The following is an 11,844-nucleotide window of genomic DNA, read 5'->3' as shown; positions in this document are numbered from 1 at the left end:
AAGTCCTGTAGAGAGTCTCTACGTTGAAGCCAACGAGTGGTCGCTTCATCTTCAGAGGTCCTACTGCAGTTTCCTTTACTTTCTGAAAGTTAACGCGAACCGCGACCATCCGTGTTACGAAACCATAAACCACCTCGCATCTGCAAAGCTGTTTGATAATCGACCTGCAGCTAGACTACCATTTTCTCTGCGCGTTAGAAAACTTTCTGAGGAAATGGAAGTTCCGACTCTTGAGCAAAGCCTTATGGTCCCAGCAAAGCCACTGCCGCCTTGGCAGTGGCAGCATATAGAATGCGACACATCCTTCGTAGACGTTACAAAACACGCTCCAGAGGCACACATAAGAATGCATTTCTTAGAACTCCAGCACAAGTACCCGTACACAGAATTTTACACTGACGCTTCGAAGTCGCACGCTGGCACTGCCTATGCAGCTGTCGGCCCATCGTTCTCCGAATCCAACGTTATGCACCCGGAAACTAGCATCTTCACCGCAGAGGCTTACGCAATACTGTCTGCTGTTCAACAAATCAAGAAAACAAAGCTACAGAAAGCCATTGTATATACAGACTCCCTATCTGTCGTAAAATCTCTGATATCACTCAAGAACCTCAAGAATCCCATACTCACCAATCTATATTCACTCCTGTGCAAATTATATTCGTGTAATAAACACGTCATAGTATGTTGGGTGCATGGGCACAGGGGCATCGAGGGCAACACGCTCGCTGATGAAATTGCCAAATCCATTACAAAAAAAAAGCTGGCAACTCTTCCATAGGTATCGCACCTTCAGACTTAAAGCTATTTTTGCGCAAGAAACTTAGAAGGCATTGGCAACAGATGTGGGATGCTGAAACTTCCAATAAACTCCATTTAATTAAGCCACACTTAGGAAATTACGCACCAATAACAAAAACACGGCGAACTGAAGTCATTTTCTGCCGCCTTAGGATAGGCCACACCTATGACACACACTCTTATCTATTGACCGGTAGCGAAGCTCCAACCTGTCGTAAATGTGGCGAGACACTGACTGTCCTCCATATCCTGCTGGAGTGTCGCGAAGCAGAATCTCAAAGGAAAAAGCACTTCCCTCTAGCGTACCGACAGCAGATCCCTTTACACCCATGTATGTTCCTTGGTGCTGACCCGCTTTTTAACCCAAAAACCGTTTTGAACTTTTTTCAGGATGTTGACGCATTACAAATACTAGGCCCACATGTTTCGTAGCACGGCCTCTAATCAGAGGCTCCTGCTGCGAAAGCAGCGCTTTGTATAGCACTTGCCTCCGGGCCCTTTCACTTAAGGACCTCGTTGAGGCAGTAGTGCTACTGACATATATACGTTTTTAGTACCTCACACCTTCATGGTATAACCTTTAGGTTAACAGCACACCTCACAAGCCATTGTCATTTTGTTAACATGTTCATATCCTGCTTCTCGTCTTATGCCTCTATACAGCCACACTATCTCGTCATAGACAGCCACCATACCCTTTGTTGTTATTTTTCTCTCAGAGTACATAACACCATTGCTTGGCGCTCTTTGGCCATGACTGGCCCTTGCGCCACAAAACCCTATACATCATCATCGTCATCATGCGCACTAGAGCCACCTAGCTGTTCGAGGGCACGCCGGCAGAGGCCTTCTTTCCGATGCGCCTCGAGGAGGTGCTTCCTGCTGACCAAGGTACCCCATCGCGTGTCGGGGATTGTGTCAACAGCAGCAACGAGAGAAGGTGGTTCCTGGGGGGAAGACGGCACTGGCAAAGGCGCGCGGGAGAGTGCATCGGCAACTTTGTTCTGTGCACCAGAGCGATGTTGGATGGTAAAATGATATTTTTGCAACATTCATATCCAGCGAGCAAGGTGACCTGCTGGATTCTGTTATCGCTGCCGCCAAGTAAGCGTCATATGGTCTGTTTGGACAATAACAGAGGCACCGTCCAAGTACATGTCAATTTTTTACGTGCGAATAAAGTGGCAAGACATTCGCGCTCTGTTACAGTGTAATTTTTTTCTGCGGGTGTTAGAGTGTGTCTAGCGAACGCAACTGGCCGCAACTCATCCTTGCATTCCTGTAGTGAAAGAGTGGCTAGACCATAGTCGCTAGCATCTGTTTGTACCACAAACGGCCTGTTCAGAGCTGCGGTCTCAACATGGTACTTGGCGAATGTTGGAGCATTGCTCCGAAAAGAGAACTGCAACGATACTTCGGTGCGTACTCTTTGCAGGTGCTGATTATAGACAACAAAAGTTTACACTGCTATAAGAAAACTTTTGTGTTCGGCAACAGCACCGACAACCAGCTGCACTGACCACGCAGCTCAACGAGGACGCTACAGAGCTTGTATACAATCATGAACGACGCAAATAGTTCGCAACTTCTATAACCATATATGTTGTGCCTAAGCTAGTCTAGCCCTACAGAGTTAATGCTTGCCACCAGGGAGATTGGAACTAAACTGGAGAGAAAAGAAGACAGGAAAGACCAAAAAGTGAGAGAGAGAAAGACGAAGATTTGAGGAGGGAGAGAGGAAAATGCGACTGCCGATTGCCTCCAGGTTGGTCAATCTGGACGTGACCTCGATTTGAAGCTGAGGTCAAAGAAGTGTGTAGCCTCCACCGGGGGGCCTTAAAAGTCCAAACACCCAGCATCGGCTCTGCCCCCAAGGTCTCCTTTTCCCCAAAAATGGCTCAGCCGCGCACGGCTACACGTGGGCGGGTCTGACCCTCGTGTGCTCGGGTACGTAGTGCTGCAACACACCTAATGTCTGCTGACACAGGCGCTCCTGCGGGGAAAATAAGCGAGATAATCACATGATACCTCATTTAGTTGTATTGCCTTTCCCACATTTGTTAGACTCTAACATGCTCAGCAGAGTTTCTATTTTTCTCTTTATGTATTCGCGCTTTTCTAACTTGAAGCATGATACCTACCCACCTCTGCAAATTTTCTTGATATCAGCACTTGCAATCCTTATAATGAATAGTATTCTTGTGTGGTTTGTGGACTTCGTTAGGTGGCAGTAAAAGATAGAGCTGGCGTTGGCCCATTTTTTGTTTATTTGCAGCAGAGCACGACAGTCAAATGCATTGATGCAACCGACCGGTTATTATACAGCATCCGTTGGGCGCTTGAATGCGTTTCACAATCGCTGCTTCAAGGTGTGTGTGTGTGTGTGTGTGTGTGTGCCCACACACGTGCACACACGCATATTTATATACACCACACACATAGAGTCCGAAACATGTCCGCCACAAGATTCCATTTGGTATGTCCGATGGACGTACAAATTAATTTTTAATATATCCATCCAATGTCCGATGGACATGTGTTGGAAATTTGCGGAGATTCATCGGATGTCTGTTTTACCGGAAACGTGGCTATAGGACGTCTTACGAATATCCGTGGTTGCTTGTGATCTGATATATATTTTCTTGAATTTCTCCCTCAGTGCGTGTTGAATATGTTTATCTAAGATGTTTCGAGGAAGAGATGATATTACCATACTAGGGTACATGCATGTTTCATGATTATCTACACAATTATCCTCAATATATGTTGAAATAACTTTTGCTGCAAAGCTTATAGTAGCTGTCGAATCTTCTACCGCATTGTCTCCACATCAAAACACATGAACAAGAAATCTGCTAGGAATATTTAGCGTGGCGCAACTAAGTCCTTCATAGGCTGCTGTTGTATATAGTTGAAGATAATTGACAACAAACATCACAAGAGAATTTAATTCGCTCGTCCCAAATTTATTTTCGGCGCGTTATTTCCTTTCTCATTTTCTTTTTTTCCTGCCCCGAAGTGAAATGCGGCGCATGACAATATTGTTGCAAAGCGCCTTTCGGGAAGAGCTCCCACGTATACGGTGTCACAGGAAGAACGCGAGGTTATGCAGTTGAGCTGCTTTCAAGCCGTCAGATACTCCGCATCGCGCAATGAAGAAGGTCTGTACTAGAGACCGCAAACCAAATTAGGCAAGCGATTTGTCTCCGGAACGCAACGTAGACGGCACACTTGCACTGATCATTCCTTCAAATTACATAATTGCATAAAACCTATGCAAAAAGTCGTAGCTTCGCCCAAAAGGCAAAGTATTAATTGTTACAGCCAAGCGATATTGCGCGAACGATTCGCAATTGGGTCGTAGTTTCTTTTGGGCCGCGTAATTGCAGCATACAATCACTAATTAGCAAGCCTGGTGTTACGCGCGTACGCGTAAACATGGACCGATCTCACTCGATTACCGCAAACGTCCGCTGTAATAATGCTGGCTTGCACGAAGAGCGGAAACCGAGGGGGCCGAACGCCTATGCAGCCGCTCCCTTCAACGCGTCTCCGAATTGATTGCTCGACCGACAGGCATTAGGAGCGCGCCAAGCCAGTGCACACTAGAGCACGGTCGGACTCAACTCGCTCGCTCCTCCGCGCTTTCCAGCGTGAAGAAGCGAGTGAGTTGAGCCAAGAGGGAAGTACGGCCCTGACTAGAGATACTTTACTACATAGTTTCCCTCTAGGGGGCCAGAGTTGCGTCACTGTTTTCCGCGTGCCGCTCGCGCCGTCTCCAGCGATTTTAGCACATAGAGGGCTGAATGAGATGAACATCTCCTTTGGAACGGAGCGGTAGAATGCACAACCGGGCTCTTGTTATTATATTGCCTAATGTCCCACCTATCCTTAAAAGAAAGAACAAAGAATTCTCATCAGCAAACTTTCGGAACCCATATTGGGAACTTCCTTTCTGTACGCCTCCGTTGTTTGTCGTTTCCTTACTTTTCTTCCCACCTTTATTCTAATTGCCTCTCCCTAATCTCTGTTGCGAACATGTTTGCATTCCCCCTGCTCTCGCTGAACCCAATGGCTTAAAGGAGGCCAGATGTGCCTAAATCGAGTGCTGGAAACCTAATCTTCACATTGTAATAAAACATGCTCTATCGTTTTCCCCAGCTTTACCGCAGCGATCTCATGCTTCTTCTTCCATGTATTTAGCTTAACAAGTGCATGTGCTAAAGCATCCTGATCTCGCTTCCGAAAGTAAAGAGCGTCCCTTTGAGTGGCCATAAATTATTTTTTCTTGTTTTTTTTTCATCTCAAGCACTTACTAATAGCAGGTTTTATTTTCCATTGCCGCCACCCACCAGATTGCCGAAGCCTCTCTGACTTTCCGCTTGACATTCTTTGTTTTCATGTTGCTCACCATACAGGTAGCATACTTCCTGGTAAGCTACCTAGTGCTTGTCCTCCACTGTAAATCAATGCTTTTCCTGTACAAATAGCTGAACACTTTCGCAGCCCATTTAATTTCTTCCATGTTCCTCAGCCGTTCTTCATAATCACGTTTACTCTGAACTTCCCTCACTTCAAAACTTGTTCAGCCGATATTACGCTGCAGCACCCAATGCGAGGCCTCCCACTAGCCTTTGGTTCTCCATCAAGTCCTGATTGTACCCCTGACTTCAAGCAAACAACCGCATTTCCAAATGTAAGTCCTGAAACTATTACACCTTTCCACATACCCTGGAGCACCTCGTACCTATTGTATCCCCATAGAGCTCTGTGTTTAATTATGGTCGCATTACTCTTCCCCTTTGCTGTTATTGTTTTTGCCTGTGTTTCCGTATTGGTTTATTCATTTACCAAAACATTTATATTCTCTCAGCCGAAGTATCTCCTGGCCCTGTATTGAAACTGTGCGTTCACTGTTTCCATTGACTATCATAACACCGCTATTGGCTGACCGCCATCTTGGAGTCAAAATTGGCCCCCTCTGCTGTGTAGGAATCGGCCGATCAAGCGCAATTGACGTCGGCACTGTAAAAATTCTTGTTGCTTGTTCCTCGATGCTTGTGGTCAAGTCAGAGGAGGCGTGTTCGCAGGTGTTACCTCGGTTAAATTTGACACTCAGTCACACGACGCCCTGACAGCTCTTGCACTATGACGGAGTGTACAAGATAAGTTTATTAATCTTTGCACGGCGCTGCAGAAATTTCAGATTTCGACGTATCCACGTGAACTTAACGTGTACAATAAACCCATCACGCATGCAGCCTCAGTCAGCGCGTGTGTCTGCTGCACGTGAAACCAACAACACTGCTAAATTTGTCCGTGACGTGTACAACGCGATCGATAGAATCAACATAAAAGTCAATGCAAAGAATGTATCCATGCATGCAATTGCTCGCGTCATTCAGCCGCATCCTATTGAGCTCCCTTAATTTACACAGAAGGATTGGTGGACGCGAGAGAGCTATTTCTTGAATACGCGCATTCACGTGTTTCAGCTGTCGCGAGTTGTGATCACATACATTCCTAATAAGAAATACAACTAATCTACGAAAACTTAGTATTATATTAGATGCTTTGCGAATAAATTGGAAATCCTCGCAGATGTTGGAACCATACGCATCAGATAATAAGGCATTTAGGCGGGAAATCAAGGCTCCTAATCATGAGGCGATCGATCGAATTGTACTCGAAAAATAATTAAAAATGAAAAGAAAGCTAAAAAATAAAGCGGTGCAAAAATTGGAGGAACCGCGCGAGCGCGTTTTTACGAATACGGTGACTGACTTTCCCGCATAACTTCGGAGCAAAAGATGACCTATCTAGCCGCAACTCTGGCGCCCTAAAGGGGCTCCCTTTAGGGCGCCCAGTAACTCTAGTGCCCATGCAGCCACCATCCTCCTCGCTTGGCCCACATTTTGGCCCCACCAGAGATTAGCTCCAAGAGACGGTGCGGTGTGTGGAGCTCGGTCGGGCTAGAGGAGGAGACGCTCGCTCGCCTGCAAGCCTCATCCCTCCCCCTCCCCACCCCTCTTGCCGTGCAAGAAAATGCGGCGCGCAGTGAGCCACTCTCCTCGGATCCACCTCGCTTGCTTCCCGTCGCACCCACAGCATATGACGCGCGAGGCATGATAGGATCTTATCGCAGTTGGATGTTAAACGAAACTTCGCGGTGACGATTCGCCTGCAGTGTCCAAATAAATGCTATCGCAATAGAACGGTTCGATGCAAAATATTGGCGCCAATTTTTAACTGGGCTGTTACAAGCGAGTACAATACTGAAGTGGTTCGATGCTTGAGATTTTGTCGCAGCAAAGTGAACCGATTCCGGAAGCAGTGTAATCTAAGGACGCATGGTGAGTGTGTCGGCGTACTCCAGGGAAGGTACGTAATTCCTATGCTGCAAAGCGCAGGTCAAGAGAATTTGTATAACGTTTAACTTCTTCACGAAAGCTTCGCTTCACACAGACTTCAGCATATGCTTTGGATCAGCATAATTTTTATATGTCAAGCAGGCTGTACTGCATGGTCAGTGAAATATGCGAAAGCTATTAAAAATAGGAAAGTTCGTCGTGCTGATCTTATAAAAGTTGCAATGTTTGTACTCGCCTAAGCCATCATCTGTCGTTCTGTGGCAATCAGCATAGATAACTAAAACAGCTGTGTCTACGTAAGCAAGAATACTGTGGCTACAGTATTTTCCGTTCATAAAAATAAAAAGATTTGCAAGACCTGGCGAAATTTATTAATAAGAGACACTTGAGAAAGATTTGTTTCGAGCATCTCTTTTTTAGAGGTCAGGCTAATACCACTGAGATCCCCAGAGAGGTCCTTGGTGGCCAAATTTGAACAGGCACCTGCTGAAAGGGCAACTTTCCTCTGAAATCCAAGAGCTCGCTTGAACACCAAGGAACATCGTTTCCGCCCAAACGGATTACGTTGTGCGAGAGCACTACTTCGACGCACTTATTAATCGAATTCGAGAGAGCTTTACTTAGGGGTTCAAAATGTGTTTCGCCAAATGCTTCGCACGTGGAAGCTCTTAAATGTCTCTCAGCACCTTCGTCCTCATTTAGGCCGTTTTGGAAGATATTGAATAACACGCGCGCAATAACACAAGTTGTGGGACTGCTGGCTCTGGGAATTTAGACATAGCGTAGTGGCCCCGCAGAGGGCGAGAACGTGCGAACCATTTTAGGGCGCTTTCTTGTTGCTCTGTTTTTCCAAGGTGTGCACTCTCCAGCGCACTTGTCTAAAGTGCGGAAGGCCTGAACTTCAGCATGCGTTTGGGCCACCTAAAGAAAAATTGTGGGGTTTTACGTGCCAAAACCACTTTCTGATTATGAGGCACGCCGTAGTGGGGGACTCCGGAAATTTCGACCACCTGGGGTTCTTTAACGTGCACCTTAATCTAAGTACACGGGTGTTTTCGCATTTCGCCCCCATCGAAATGCGGCCGCCGTGGCCGGGATTCGATCCCGTGACCTCGTGCTCAGCAGACCAACACCATAGCCACTGAGCAACCACGGCGGGTTGCCACCTAGTGAACGTTTATGGGTAAAAAACGTTTTCTTGTATGCGACCCGTTCCATCACCCACTCGAGAGAGCTGGGAGGCTGCCCTGCTCGGCTGTTCTGCCACAGGGAGCCAAAGAGCTCTCGTGGCTAGGGCCCGGACCGCCGCTGAAGCCACAGGGTTCTCGGACTAGGGACCCCTCCTAGACTTTGTTAGGGGTTGGCCCTTAAGGCCTTCCCCCAACTCTCTCTTGTATATATGGCCATTAAAAGTTCTCCACCACCACCCATTCCATAGTGACGTGGTGATAATTACTTTTATTGGTCTCCATTGTCGAACGAAGCAGCAACAATTGGTCAGCTAGGCTGATTGATCTAATCAGGTTTCACCGAATATATTGACGTCTAGCACCTTAGCCCATAGCCATTTATTTCATCTCTCTCCATTAAAACTACTTTCTCTATGTTTTACAGTAAGCAACTATTCTAGTAATGACACCGGCTTTACCTTTTTCTGCTTTTTATCCACAAAAATTTCTAAGGTCTCTTGCTTATCTCGACCGCCGACCAGTCAACGCTCCCATTAGGTCTGAGTCCCAGCGATTCTGGAAGATGGACGTTTCCTGCTGCCCTGGTTCGGTAAACTATCTTGGCATTCCATCACAATGTGCTGAGTCGTGCAACTGACACACGCCTCATCATGTTACAAATATTTGTTCCGGTATGCTTTTGTCCCCAGGCAGTCAGCTGGAGGCTGAGGGGTGAAGCTACTGCCCTTTGTGTATTGTACGAGTACATTTCGCGCTGTTACCACCTTTTGTTGATGTCGTCGTCCTGTCCGAAAAATACGTACCCGCTGTTACTGGACAACGTGGTGGCCGAAGGAAATTGATAAAGGCAAAAGCAATTTTTATAATGGATTGGTCATTCGCCAAATGATATGAAAGATCAGCATCTTTTTATGGATGCATTTTCTCGCTTTACCAAATGTGCAGTGCAAGATAGGCCTTAGCAAAGTTTGCGCAATGTAGTACCGCTGCCGCGCGTGCACTCAGACACACACGGAGCGAGAGAAACAGGAAAAAAAAAAGACAGTAATAAAAGTTTTCTCGCTAAACAGGACACACTATCTCCTAAAGTATGTAACAGTTGGCTCGCCGGATGCATCTACTCACTACACAGCTGACTTTACACTACTATGGTTGTAGAACGTTTTACATGCACGCAGAATGTATTTGACGTACGTCTTGCGTTTATTTTCGATCTCTTGCTACTTCTAGCGGTCATGCAGAGAGCCATGCGGAATCATCGGGACGTGTGAAGTCCAAGGCGCCAATGAGAAACTTGACAATAATGTGTGGAAAAAGGAACACAGGCACTAAAGGACCCTTAGTGGTTTGACGGCTGCGGAGAACTGCTGAGAATGCATATACGAAGCACGCAATCTGGGGCTTTTTTTTTTGACGGCCGTTCTGTGACGTCAGCTGCGTTTTCGGCGTGAGAATTATTACTACTATGCTCGCGCACAACTTTCTGTGGCTACGAGGGCAAAGCTATGGGAGCGTGGCTTCTGTACATGTGTTACCGCGCCAAGTAGTCCGGCAGCTACAGTCCTTTTCGTTGCTAGGAACAGACGCTCAATGGACGCCGCTTCCGCGTGCGACGGTTTTGCGTTTGCCCAGACACGGAAGGAAATAGCCGCAAGATGATCGAACTTTTACACTCAGTGGTGTGTTCTGTCTTATTTCATTGTGGCTAACAAGGCGTTTATGTTTTCGCTTCCTAAACTTAAGTCGATTAAAACGTGGGACTCATTTCGGAAGCACTCTCGCTTGTGCGCGCTTTGCCTCCGTAGCTTTCGTTTCACAGCCACAGAAAGTTGTCCGTGAGTATGAATGTGCCACGCATGAGTGTTGTAAATATTTTCCATCAATAAAATGACACGCCCCAGAAAATTGCCGGAAGTATAGCTGTGCACCGCGTCGAAATTTGCGAAACCGTAAAATATGATATGCCGCCTTTACCGCCTTCATATTTCATACTGGCCTTCATATTCCGCTGTGGTAGACTGTTTCTGCATAATTGTTTGCATCATTAAATGCAAAGCCCGTGCTCTCTGTGAAGTAGTTCCTCATCATCATCATAATCACCACGATCATCATCATCATCATCCTATTTTTATGTCCACTGTAGGATGCAGGCCTCTCACAGCGATCTCCACTTACCTTTGTCGGTGCTAGCTAGCTCGAAGTTATGGCTACATAGTTGGTTAACCAATCGCGCCACCCAATTCTGTGCTTTCCTTGACAGTGTTTGCCTTCGCTTGGCACCTGTTCTGTAACTCTAGTAGACAAACGGTTATCTGCATTACATGGTATGCCCCTTTCCACGTCTTCCTCTTCATGTGAGCTGGAACATTGGCTACACTCTTTGATTCTCTTTGGAGTAGTTACAAGAACGCAAAGTTACAATTCGCGCCGACTTGGCTTGATTCTCTCGTGCACTGATACCGCATCGCGCACATGCTATTCTAATAATAAAATATGCCTAACGCAGAACCCAGAGTGCTTTCGGACAATACTACATTGCAGTTGAAGGACAACGGTGGTAACAACTTTATTTCGCCAACAGAAAGGATTTGGTTGACTTTAGTGGGCTTCCAGGGTGCGTGAGGTGGCCGTCCGCTCACGACCATAACAGACACTGGAGGAACTCATCGGACGGTTGAAGGACAATGAAAATTTAGTACCTCGTAGTAGAATGCTGTGACCTTTAAGCGCGAAGTGTTCACGCTTATTATTTATGCGGACGAGCAGGAATTCTGTACTAAAGTACGTAAATAAAATACTACATGACCACACATGTATATAAATATACTATATTGCCTTCTTCGTAAATAATTTTAAGACAGGTCAGTGGCAGATCGTGCATTTCCACATAGAAAGGTAAATTATTGTAATAGACGAAGATGCGCAGCCTACAAGTATGTATGTATTTCACTTCGCGTACAATTACGTTTAAAAACATTGCAGTTACAGATATGAAGCTCTGTAGTAAAGTCACGTCCAGTACTAAAGTCTCAAGATTGGCATCAGTTCACTTGATTGGTATACCTGCTAAAAATCACTTTTGTTTCAAGTGTTTTGAAGGTTATTCTAGACGCGATGGCCCATTCTCTAAGTGCACCAGGGGAATATTCTTGAACTGCAACAGCTGTTCCCTGATCGTTTTTTGTGCGTCAGCTGTGTCTTTTCGAAAATTTTCTGTCGTGAACATCGACGAACAACTCTGACCCGCAGTCGTGATATTCTACGTGCCGTGAAGCGGGTTTTGGCAACCCTTAAGTGAAACTACATTGCAGCAATATGCTAGTTCCGGTGGCAGACATGACGGCTGATATGACGACACAGTTCAGCCAAATGTTTGCTGAGGAGATATGCATCAATTCAGCACTTCAAACGTGCAACACGTCCTGTAATGTTACTAAGATGGGATTGAGATGGAGTTTGCTTGGACAAACCGTATGCGTAGA

The sequence above is a fragment of the Dermacentor andersoni genome, chromosome 5 (genome assembly GCF_023375885.2).
Source record: "Dermacentor andersoni chromosome 5, qqDerAnde1_hic_scaffold, whole genome shotgun sequence".
Taxonomy (NCBI): domain Eukaryota; kingdom Metazoa; phylum Arthropoda; class Arachnida; order Ixodida; family Ixodidae; genus Dermacentor; species Dermacentor andersoni.
This window is presented reverse-complemented; position numbering follows the sequence as displayed.